Raw genomic sequence first — 13,727 nt, 5'->3', positions numbered from 1 at the left:
TTGTAAAAGAAGTTCATTTAGTTAAGGTTTAGTATTTTATGCCTCATATTGTGATTTGGTGTCTTCGGGTTGTAAATAAGTGCATGCTTACTAATTGACCAATGATCACACTAGCTAATTCGGTAAGTCCACAATGAGAGTATTCTAGAAATACCTTTCGTTGTCCATAGGGTTGTCATAACATGTCGGACATGACACGATAAGACACGATGACCTGTTATGCTAAACACGAACACGACACGATAATTAATCTTGTCATTTTTTTCAAACACGAACACGAACCTGTTTAGTAACAGGTTAACCTGTTACGGACCTGTTTAAAGACAAAAATGAATAATACATGTGTAATGAAACCAAAATTTTCAAAGAGAGCATAAAAGTCTTAATTAATAGATAATCCATAAATATTTGAAACAAAAAAACCACAAATCCATACATACTAGAAACAAAAGACGACAAATACATGTTTGAAACATAAAACCATTGATGCAAATCATAACATCCATAAATAATGTAAGATCGAGTTCTGACGGGCATTAGTGAAATATCGTTAATAAGTATGACTTTAGGTTTAAGAATTTAGGAGTGTATATATTTATTTTTTTTAAATAAAAATTTACACATGTTACTAACATGTTAACAGGTCTTTAACCTGTTAGTAAATGAATTTAAACATGTCTTAAATAGGTCAACCTGTTTAAGACACGAAACCTGTTAAGCTCAAACCCAAACCTGTTAAAAGACGTGTCGTGTTGTGTCGTGTTAACAGGTCTGTGTCATAAATTGACAGCCCTAGTTGTTCACATGGCCCGTTTAACCCATCTGGCTCATTCATGGATAATCAAATGATAAGTCAGGGAGTTTATTCAATCTCTCTTTAAATGTTTAGAGTTATCTACTAGGAGTTGTTTATTTCTTGGTTTAATATGTATTTAACTGCTTATAGGTTTAGGTTTGAGTTTAGTTTAATTAGGGAATTTTATAATAGCTTTTTGTGTGGTTTAAGTGGTGTTCCTATTTTATATATAAAAAAGTTGCTGAACATTTTGTTCAACATCTGGTGTTAATGACGGATTGGTTAAAAATAAAATTTATCGTTAAATACAGATAAAATACATAGTAAAGATGCAAAAAAAGAAAATTTATTTAATTAAAAATAAGATGTAAAGAAATAGATGCAAGATCGCTTAATTTACAGATATCATAAAAAGATGAAGTTATTTTATTACCATATGTATCTCATAGTATTGAATTTTTATAATCTTTTGAGACATTTTAAAAGTATTGTCACTTCTAATAAATGGTGTCAATTACGGAGTCAGGACGGAACCAAAACCGCTGTTTTAAAAATAATAACTAAATATGATATATATTATTTATATATGTACATGTTATAATTTTGTTATGCACACCTGTTTCAGTTTCAGTTCACTTATGTGTTTAGAAATCTTGTATTAATAATATCCAGAAAATAAAAGAAATAAACGACACAGTAAATTGGACTTGTATTTAACACAATTCCCTTAAACAGATTCGCGGTCTGTTCCAAGGGTACTCCGGTTCAAAACAGAATCGTAGCTCTGCCGGACTCGAACACTTGCCTGAAATGAAAGCGAACATAATATTGTTGCAGCAATAGGAAGAAGATGAAGTGTGTTTGAGTTGGTGTCTCTTAAACTGAAGACCGGTCCTGTTTATATAGCCATACAATTACACTCAATAATTTAATGCCCATTAAATAATAATAATAATATTAAATAATGGCCATTAATGCATATTACAAAACTAAAAATCATAATCATTCTCATAATGATTATTAATTGTATTGACCAGACCAGCTTTTGAATTTAAAAAACAAATTTAAAAAATTGCCTCACGCGCGCTCAGGTTTTTGTGTAACACCGCGTCTTTAACCCTATAAAAATTTAGATAAAAATACTAACTTAAGAAAGTATAGAGACCAAACTTGTAAAATCTGAAAAATCCATCCATCACGATACGCGATGGAATAGGTATTAAGCCCATCGCGTAGCGCGACGGACTTGCACAACAACCCAGAAATGGGCGGCGTAGCAATACCTACGGCCCAACCACAACGGTCATCGCGTATCGCGATGTGACACTCGTCAATTTCAGGTTAACTCCATTAATCCGAACTCCGTTAATTCAAAAGCAAGATCACACGAACTATATCATTCCAGTTAACGCATTTCAAAATGTATTTAATTAGAGTTAAATGACGCATGACAATCATTACACAAGTAGTCTTTCGGAGTTTCACTGAAACACACACGAGTCGACTCAAACCATTGGTGAACAAACAATAAATGTTATAAACAAGTACTTGATATAATTATGTGTTACGTTTATGTGTAATTTGGTGCTTACATGTATATCATCATATCATGAAGAGAATAAACTAGTTATGCTAGAATTATACAAAATAGAAGTTGAGGGTGCAAGTTGTAACTTGTAATTTATTTAATTAATATATAAACAACATAAACCAAAACCCTAACCCTCCTCTCCCTCCCTCTCCCTCTTGCGATCGGCAGCCCTCCCCCCCACTCCCACTTGGATCGGCCGAAACACACAACACACACACACATACAATCATTCTTGCAAGCTTGTTGAAGGGTTAAGGTGCTAACTAGGTAAACTAAACACTATATCTAACCTATTCTATCAATTTTTGGCATCATTTAATATATTAATCATAAACCCTAGATGTTAAAGTTGTTGATTATTGATGATTTAGGGTTGCATGCATGATTCTTGATTCATAAATTTGTAGTTTGTTGAGTTTTTGATGAAAACTGATGCTGACAGATTCATAATTTCATGTTAAAATGACTGTAACTCAATGTTAATGATGTGTTTTGAAGTGATTACTGATTCTATGATGTAGTAGGTCGAGTCTAGTTTCTAAAGAGTCTGAGTTTGTAATTTATGGACGTGTGAAAGTTAGTTTTTATTAATTTACAAATCTATTGTGCAAATCTGATTCGGGAAGCTTGCTGGTAGGCTGTTTTGTAATTAATGTATCTCACAAACGACAAGACCAATTGACTTGATTCCACTTATAGAAGTTAATAATTTGAGTGAGGAATCTAACCGAATTGTCCATGAATTAATTGGATTAGTCATGCAATGGTAATAGCAAATAAAATTCTATTGCGCATGATAATGACTGCTGTGTGTTTACTGTGTTCTTTTGATCATTGTGGGAAAACCATATGTGATAAAAATATATTTAGAAACCTAACTCAATTTTGCTTATTTGATGATTTTTGGTGATTTTATTTACATGTTATGATTTATGAATTAGAGGAATCTTAATGAGTTAAAATTTGCCTCGGTAACTTAGCTGTTGTATTCTTTGAATTAACATGAAAGGTGGTTAATTGATCGATGTTTGATATGTTTTTGAAAAATTTTCCCATGTGGGAGATAATTTGTTGATAATGTACCATGGTAACACTAAGCACTAAACCTGTTCACACATGTAACTTATCACCAACGTGTTTGTCGAGTCGCACTTGTTCACAAAAGAACACATCTCATGCATAACTTTTATGTGTCGAGTCTAGAGACTCACTTGTAGTTCAAACACTTAGAAATCTAATTCTTGTTTTTAGAGCACTAGTGAGGATATCTGTGACGCACGCATTTCTCAGTTCTTTTTGTTAACTTCGCAAACAGTGAGTTTCACGGCCCCTTTTACTTTTTTAACGCTTTTATTAGGGGAAGATAACATACTCCAACGATTTAGATTTTGATACTCATTGTATATCACTTGTAAGGCTAAGTGGCAACAAACCAACTATGTCCTTCTGAACATCGAACCGGTTAATATTTGGATAATAGCGAGTCACCTTTGAGTAGTACTACTGGGTTTGACAAACCCCACCCAACTCTAAACTCGACTATAGGTCGAGTGGGTGTAATTTTGGCTAACACATTTACCATGGTCGTGGTTGACATGGTGGCAAGGAAATCGTATAAACTGTTAACTTCGGTGTCGAACACTTAGTAATACATGCTTGATAGTTTAGCTACCTATTGATATATATTTGACTTAACACTATCTGGTAACGCTAAAACGCAACGCTTAAATTTACTTAAACCTGTGAACTCACCAACCTTGTGTTGACACCTCTAGTATGTTTATCTCAGGTATCCGAGGCGGGCGAGCGGTATAGGACATGCATACTCTGAACTCTATTGCTTTAACCTTTCTTTAAATTTTTATCATCCGACCTGGTTTCCCCTGCCCCAGGAAAGGAACCACAGCTTCCTAACCCATCACCACCTTGAGTAGTCCCAACACTAGCCGCCCCAGCACCGAAGAGGCACCGCCCATCTGGAGACGTTTACGAGTGCAACGGTAACTTGAATTGGTACCCAAATTTGATTGAACGGATTGTTTACCGTGAGCATGTTCCCCCACTACCTCTCCCGGGCTGTCCTATGTTCTTCAACATACTACCACCTCTAACCCAACCAATGGAGCGCGTTTCGCAGCTCTCGCCTCCTGTCTGAATCGTGAAGTTGACATTATGCACTCGACGAGAGCGAATGTTACTGGATTGATAGGGGATGGAGCAGAGGCTAGGAAGAGAATTTCCTACCTGACTGAAGCCATGAAGGAAGTTCAGGATGCTCATGTTCAGCTAATGAAGCTAGTGATCAAGATGCAATCAGAGATGATAGACTTGCAGGAAGAAGTTAGGGATGCAAGAGGCCATGCAACGGTAGCTCTAGCTCGCTGCGACACACTAGAGGCGCAAATTGCTCCGAACGCAGCAGAACCAGAGGAGGATCCTGAAGAAATTCTGAGGAGGAACCTGAAGAAGAACCGGAGGCCAAGCCGGAGTCTGTACTTTCCAGAATTACCTAGACTGTAAACCCAATTCATTTAAGGGCACTGAGGGAGCCATAGGTTTCCTGCGTTGGGCTGAGATGGCAGAGTCAGCCTTTGAGATGTGCAACTGTCCACCAGCCAGCAGAGTCTAGTTTGCTGCTGGAACACTACAAGATTCAGCCCTCACCTGGTGGAATTCAAATTTGCAAATACTCGGATTGGAGTTGGCTAATGCTATGAATTGGGAAGAATTCAAGAATATGATGCGAGAGGAGTATTGTCCTAGAGTGGAGATCTCCAAACTGGAGTCAGAATTTTGGGCTTTGAAGATGGTGGGCTCTGAAATTGAAGCTTATGCCACCCGTTCTCATGAACTGGCGGTGATGTGCCCGCGGATGTTAAACCCGACAAGTAAGAGTATTGAGATGTATATTGATGGTTTGGTACCCCAGATTCAGGGTATGGTGACGTTCCAAACCGACCACTATTCAGCAAGCGATCCGAATAGCCCACAAGCTGACGGATCAAGCAGTGGCCCAAGGTGCGTTACCACCTAGAGGTTCCACCTCTAAAACCCTTGACAACTCGAGCTATGACAACAACAACTCCGGGAATGGAAAGAGGAAGTTTGACAACACAAGGTCCTCATCATCGAACCCCCGACAGCAACAACACCATCACAAACCCGAACTCTCTCGGAACTTCAATAATCAGAGTTTCAACAACAACAACGGTGGCGTACAGGGTTCGAGCAACTATGGTGGAAAGTACCCGAAGTGTAACAAGTGCAACTATCACCATGCTGGCCCATGCGACCATATTAAGTGTCTGCGATGCGGTAAATTGGGTCATCAGGCTAAGGACTGTAGAGGAGAACTCACGGGAAAGGGTGCTCCTAAACAGCTTGCAACAACGAAAGGGTGCTTTGAGTGTGGTCAGGAGGGTCATTTCAGGAAAAACTGTCCTAAGCTGAAACAAAATGAGGGTAACAGAGGTAACAACAACAACGGAGGCAGTACTAAGGGTAGAGCCTTTGTCATTGGATCGGGCCAGGCCCGCGGAGATCCGAACGTGGTTACCGGTAAGTTTCCTGTAAACGATTGTTTTTCTTCTATATTGTTTGACACTGGAGCTGATAGGAGCTTTGTGTCGAAAGCCTTTAGTGAACTCTTAGACTTAACTCCAACCCCGTTAGATGCTAAGTTTCCTGTTGAATTAGTTGACGGTAAGTCTATAGAAACAACTCATGTACTAGCGAGATGTAAGTTGAAACTGTCGGGTCATACCTTCGATATCGACCTCATACCCTTAACACTTGGTAGTTTCGACGTTGTTGTCGGCATGGACAGACTATCCTAGAATAGAGCTGAGATTATATGCCATGATAAGACAGTTCATATCATTACTCCTTCCGGCGAAATCATATCGGTACACGGCGAGAAGAACGACATGACCACTAGCATCATCAACCTATTGAAGGCGCATAAATATCTACGAAAGGGTCATCTGGCGATTTTAGCTCATGTTATAGATAAACCCGAGGAGGAGAAGTGGATCGAAGACATACCGATTGTGCGAGAGTTTCCCGAAGTCTTCCCAGAAGACTTGCCAGGACTCCTACCCATTCGACAAGTCGAGTTCCAAATCGACTTAGCCCCCGGTGCGGCACCCATAGCACGAGCCCCGTATCGGCTCGCACCGACAGAGCTTCAGGAACTGTCCACTCAGTTACAGGACTTGTTGGATAAAGGTTTCATCCGACCCAGCTCATCACCATGGGGAGCCCCTGTCCTATTTGTCCGAAAAAAGGACGGAACTTTCCGCATGTGCATCGACTATAAGGAACTGAACAAGGTGACGGTCCAAAACCGTTATCCCCTACCCCGAATTGATGATATTTTTGACCAGCTTCAAGGATCGAGTTACTACTCGAAGATCGATCTGAGATCTAGTAACCATCAATTAAGAGTGCGCGAAGAAGACATTTCAAAGACGGCATTCAGAACTCGGTACGGTCACTATGAGTTTTCGGTTATGCCTTTTGGCTTAACCAATGCACCAGCCGTATTTATGGACCTCATGAACAGAGTATGAAAGGCGTACCTTGACAAGTTTGGTATAGTTTTCATTGACGATATCCTTATCTACTCCAAGAATAAGACTGACCATGAAGAACATTTGAGGTTAATCCTGGAATTGCTAAAGAAGAAACAATTGTACGCTAAACTCTCGAAATGCGAATTTTGGCTTCGCGAGGTTCACTTTTTAGGACATGTGATCAATGAGAATGGTATCCATGTCGATCCAGAAAAGGTGGAGGCCATCAAAAACTGGGAAGCACCTAAGACTCCGACTGAGGTGCGACAGTTGGCTGGCTACTACCGACGTTTCATCGAGGGATTTTCAAAGATTGCTCAACCCCTCACTGCACTGACTCACAAGGGTACAAGGGTACTGAGTACAATTGGGGTTATGCGCAGGAGTCTGCCTTCCAACTGTTGAAAACAAAATTCTGTAGTGCGCCTATCCTAGCCCTCCCCGAGGGAACAGAAATTTTTGAAGTACATTGTGATGCATCGATACAAGGTCTCGGCTGCGTATTAATGCAACTCGAGAAAGTTATAGCCTATGCCTCTTGACAGCTACGGATACACGAGAAGAACTATACGACCCATGAATTGGAACTCAGAGTTGTGGTGTTTGCTCTTAAGATATGGAGGCATTACTTGTACGGTACCAAATTCACCATTTACACCGACCACAAGAGTCTTCAACATATCTACGATCAAGAGGAGTTGAACATGCGACAGCGTCGTTGGGTCGAGCTACTTAAGGATTATGATTGTGCCACCAAGTACCACCCTGGCAAGGCCAATGTAGTGGCCGATGATCTTAGCAGAAAGGAAACCATTAAGCCTAGACGGGTGCGAGCATTACAACTCACAATTCATGCCAACTTGCCTGATCAGATTCGTGATGCTCAACTCGAAGCTTTGAAAACGATAACCTCCGATCAGAAATCATGCGAGGCATACATAAGCAACTTGAAACCAAATCGGACGGGGTCCAATATTTCGGAAGCCGGATTTGGGTCCCTCGATACGGAGACTTGAGAAATCTGGTGATGGACAAGGCACACAAGTCCTGATATTCCATTCACCCTGGCTCAGACAAAATGTACCATGACCTGAAGGTACTTTACTGGTGGCCGAATATGAAAGTCGACATTGCCACCTACGTGAGAAAATGTTTAACATGTGCAAGGGTCAAGGTGGAATATCATAAACCATCTGGTCTGTTACAACAACTGGAAATTCCAACGTGGAAATGGGATCACATTTCCATGGACTTCATCACAGGCTTACCCAAAACACCGACGGGATGCGATACCATCTGGGTATCGTTGACCGATTGACTAAGTCTGCGCATTTCCTAGAGATCAAGGAATCAGAAAAAATGGAAAGACTGACTCGCGCCTACATGAAAGAAGTAGTGTCTAGACATGGAGTGCATGTCTTAATCATATCTGATTGAGGTTCCCATTTCACTTCAAACTTTTGGAAGTCACTACAGAACGCACTAGGCACCCGCCTTGATATGAGCACAACATACCATCCTTAAACGGATGGGCAAAGTGAGCGCACCATTCAGAATTTGTAAGACATGTTGCGTGAATGCATGTTGGATTTCAGATAGAGTTGGGAATCCCACTTACCCCTGGTAGAGTTTTCGTATAATAACAGCTGCCACACCAGTATCAAAGAATTTCTGTTTGAAGCGTTGTACGGACGAAAGTGTCGATCGCCTCTTTGCTGTGCAGAAGTGGGTGATAGCCAAATCACTGGCCTAGAATAGGTGCTCAAAACCTCAGAAAAGATTGTCCAAATCCGAAATTGGATGGCAGCAGCACGGGATCGCCAAAAGAGTTACAACGACAAGCGCCGAAAACTTTTGGAATTCCAAGTGGATGACAAGGTTTTACTAAAAGTCTCACCTTGGAAAGATGTAGTTCTTTTTGGGAAACGAAACAAACTAAATCCACGATAAGTTGGTCCATTTCGAATAACTGAACGTATTGTCCCGGTAACGTACCGATTGTATTTACCAACAGAACTCAGTGGCGTACACAATGTTTTTCATGTATCCAACTTGAAGAAATGCCTTTCTGACGAAACACTATCAGTCCCTTTGGGCGAGTTGCAAGTTGATGAACAGTTACGCTTCATCGAAGAACCGGTTGAAGTTTTGGATTGGGAAACCAAAACACTCAAACACAGCAAGATTCCCATCGTTAAAGTTCATTGGAACACGAGACGTCGACTAGAGTTCACATGGGAACGCGAGGATCAAATGGCGAAAAAGTATCCTCACCTTTTCGAAGAGTTGGCCAAGCACTGAAAACCGCGAAAACCGACTAACTGTCAGACAACACCGGATGTATGAATTAAATTTTGGGACGAAATTTCTTTCTACAGAGGACGATGTGACAAACTGAAATTTTTTTCCGTTTTCAGGCAGCCATCGCGACGTTACACATATTTTCGGGACGAAAATTCTTTCAACATGGGAATGATGTAACACTCGTCAATTTCAGGTTAACTCCGTTAATTCAAACACATGATCACACGAACTATGTCATTCCAGTTAACGCATTTCAAATTGCATTTAATTAGAGTTAAATGACGGATGACAATCGTTACACAAGTAGTCTTTCGGAGTTTCACCTAAACACACACGAGTCGACTCAAATCGTTGGTGAACAAACAATAAATATTATAAACAAGTACTTGATATAATTATATGTTTCGTTTATGTGTAATTTGGTGCTTACATGTATATACTCATATCATGAAGAGAATAAACTAGTTATGCTAGAATTATACAAAATAGAAGTTGAGGGTGCAAGTTGTAACTTGTAAATTATTTATTTAATATACAAACAACATAAACCAAAACTCTAACCCTCCTCTCCCTCCCTCTCCCTCTTGCGATCGGCAGTCCCCCCTCTCCCACTTGGATCAGCCGAAACACACAACACAGACATATACAATCATTCTTGCAAGCTTGTTGAAGGGTTAAGGTGCTAACTTGGTAAACTAAAAACTATATCTAACCTATTCTATCAATTTTTGGCATCATTTAATATATTAATCATAAACCCTAGATGTTAAAGTTGTTGATTATTGATGATTTAGGGTTGCATGCATGATTCTTAATTCATAAATTGGTAGTTTGTTGAGTTTTTGATGAAAACTGATGCTGGACAGATTCATAATTTCATGTTAAAACGACTGTAACTCAATGTTAATGATGTGTTTTGAAGTGATTATTGATTCTATGATGTAGTAGGTCGAGTCTAGTTTCTAAAGAATCTGAGTTTGTATTTACATGTTATGATTTATGAATTAGAGGAATCTTGACGTGTTAAAATCTGTCTCGGTAACTTAGCTGATGTATTCCTTAAATAAACATGAAAGGTGGTTAATTGATCGATGTTTGCTATGTGTTTAACATATTTTCGCTTGTGGGAGATAATTTGTGGATAATGTACCATGGTAACACTAAGCACTAAACCTGCTCACACATGTAACTTATCAGCAACGTGTTTGTCGAGTCGCACTTGTTCACAAAAGAACACATCTCATGCATAACTTTTATGTGTCGAGTCTAGAGACTCACTTGTAGTCCAAACACTTAGAAATCTCATTCTTGTTTTTAGAGCACTAGTGAGGATCTCTGTGACGCACGCTTTTTTCGGATCTTTTTGTTAACTTCGTAAACAGTGAGTTTCACGGCCCTTTTACTCTTTTAACGCTTTTATTAGGGGGAGATAACATACTCCAACGATTTATATTTTGTTACTCATTGTATATCACTTGTAAGGCTAAGTGGCAACAAACCAACTATGTCCTTCTAAACATCGAACCGGTTAATATTTGGATAATAGCGAGTCATCTTTGAGTAGTAGTACTAGGTTTGACAAACCCCACCCAACTCTAAACTCGACTGTAGGTTGAGTGGGTGTAAATTTGGCTAACACGTTTACCATGGTCGTGGTTGACATGGTGGCAAGGCAATCGTATAAACAGTCAGCTTCGGTGTCGAACACTTAGTAATACATGCTTGATAGGTTAGCTACCTGTTGATATATAATTGACTTAACACTATCTGCTAACGTTAAAACACAACGCATAAATTTACTTAAACCTGTGAATTCACCAACCCTGTGTTGACACCTTTAGTCTGTTTGTCTCAGGTAGTCAAGGCGGGCGAGCGGTACAGGACATGCATACTCTGAACTCTATTGCATTAACCTTTCTTTAAATTTTTATCATGATAACTGTGTTTTAAGTCATCCTGTGTGACGCAACTATTTGCTTTACAGTTTACGCTTCCGCACTTTTACTTAAGACTTGTTTGTCTTGGTGGTTTATTTTTAAAACTTTAAATATGCTGTTTGATATTACTAATGATTCTGATACTGTAAGTTAACACCCTCTGATGGTAAAACTCCATTAGATGATTTTGAGTGTGTGACGCGCGATGACCATGCTGAGTCACTGGACACGTGTCCAACCACGTGTCAACACGTGGCACGATATGACAGGCCACGTGTCACGATCAGATATGGCGGCATCAAATTGCGGCGTCGGGATACGCGATTGGTGTGAGAAAACCCATCGCGTATCGCGATGGGTCACGGAAATTGCCTATAAAAGGGGGTGACGGGAATTGAACCCATTCATCCCAATTTCACCTCCATTTTCACATAGTTAACCTAGAAAGGCCGGCCTTATTTCCATGACAAGCCGACGTGTCTTTAGCTCGAAGTTCGTGCAAGTAACGAAGTCATAATCAAGTAGCAATCACATAAGCGAGTAGATCAAGAACCTGCCTTTTTCTTATTATCATTCTAATTATCCGATCTAATGTAGGAGTTATGTTTATGTTATTTGAATTATAGCTTAGACAATCAATCAATGCTATGGCCTTTAACCTTGAAAGTATATTGTAAACATTCACATTCATATACAAGTTTTCATAAATTTTACTTAATAGAAAAGTAATGTTAACCAAAGATATATGTCACACCCCCATCTTAGGCCTAGGATTGCAACTCAACAGTTGGTACCACAAGTGTAAATAAATCAGAGTTACGTTAATTTAGCGGAAGCCTTATAAAACTTGTGGGTTTAATTTGTAAATATTTACATAAAACAAAAGTTGGGATTTTAAAAGATTCCCGAACTTAAGTACAAAAGATTACTTGTTTTTATATTACAAAACCACCATCATTATATATTAAAGTTTGAACAAAAGATCCGAGCCATCGGATTTAAACATAGCACTTCGATGCTTCCAAGCGCTACTCTTGTTCACCTGCAAAATGTAAGAAAATACGTCAGCAACGAATGCTGGTGAACACGCTGACGCAAAAATATTTTCTTTTACTTTATTACCCCTCGAGACTACGCTAGCCTCGGCCCAACGTGGCTTAGGAATAACAAAGTCAAATAACACATTATAAACACGAGCCTCTACTCTAGGTCACCTCAGCAAACACCGCAGCGTTCGACTTAGTTAAGTACCCGTAAATATACACAACGGTCGTACTCCCTGCAGGAGAGCGTCCTACGACCAAGGGTGGTGCGATCATGCCCATTCATTGCATAGTACCACCTATGTAAGGATCCAGACATACGTATACCACAGCCTGAGGGCTAGGTTTATACCATTTATTTATAACGGTTTTAAGAACACATAGTTCCTTGTAAACAATTTCATATAACAAGTTTTGACTGGTTTTAATATAAGCAAAAGTTTGGGGGCGTATTCACCTTTTCTTTTTAGGATCGTCTTCACTCACCGTCCAAGGGTCTTTCCCTTCTTTATATCGCACCTATAGTATGAGTATAAATATTTGTTTGTCGGATACACGATCCAGCTTAAGACCTTTAGTCTTATTTTATATCTCAACCTCGATGAACCTTTAGTTCATTTCCTTTTACTTGAAAACCTTTAGTTTAAAAGTAAATTATAAACCTTTAGTTTATATTAAAAACCCGACGTTTCTTCTTCTCCAAGAAACGTAATCTTTTTTCTTTTATTATTTAAGAATGCTCATTATTCATTAAATAATATTTTCATAACAAAGAGCATACATATATACTTACACACATATATACGTATCAATATTCAATATCTTACCTTTCATTCATTTCTTTGTTATGTTTATTTTCTTTTATCGAGGTATCGAGTATGACCTCGACTTAAGGCTTAAGCCTTTAATATAATGTTATGTTATATTCAATTGACATTACGCCTAACCTTACTGGCGTATTGGAAACCCTACGAAATCGAGCAGCACTCCGACACCACTTTTCTTTCTCGATCAATCTTTGGCACTACAACGATAGCATCAATCTTCGACAATCGATGGCACACCTTTCGAGAACAAATGCCTTTCTTGGTTGAATGTGGGTGGAGGGTGGCACGCACTTCGAGGAAACGTCGACACGGAAATTGAGGGTCGGGACACATTTTACGAGGAAATATGGCACGCTTATCGAGGTATGGCTAGAGAGATGTTAGAGAGAGAAATGAGATCTGATTTTGGTGTGCATAAATGAGCTGCCCTTGGCCGCTATTTATAGACCATTTCTGGGGTCCCATCGCGTACCGCGCCCGGTCCCTGGGCACCCGTCGCGTACCGTGACGTAGCCCAGGTGATTCATCCAGTAGGTCTGCCACGTGGCGACACGTGGCAGACGCCGTTCCACGTGGCGACACGTGGCGGACGTGTTGCCACGTGGTGACACGTGGCGGCAGACGTTGCCACCGTGTACCACGTGGCACACGTGTC

This window comes from Bidens hawaiensis, unplaced genomic scaffold (genome assembly GCF_021521415.1).
Source record: "Bidens hawaiensis isolate Kalapana, Puna unplaced genomic scaffold, B.hawaiensis_p1.1 tig00020662_1, whole genome shotgun sequence".
Lineage (NCBI taxonomy): Eukaryota > Viridiplantae > Streptophyta > Magnoliopsida > Asterales > Asteraceae > Bidens > Bidens hawaiensis.
The sequence above is the reverse complement of the archived record's forward strand: the minus strand, read 5'-3'. Positions refer to the sequence as shown.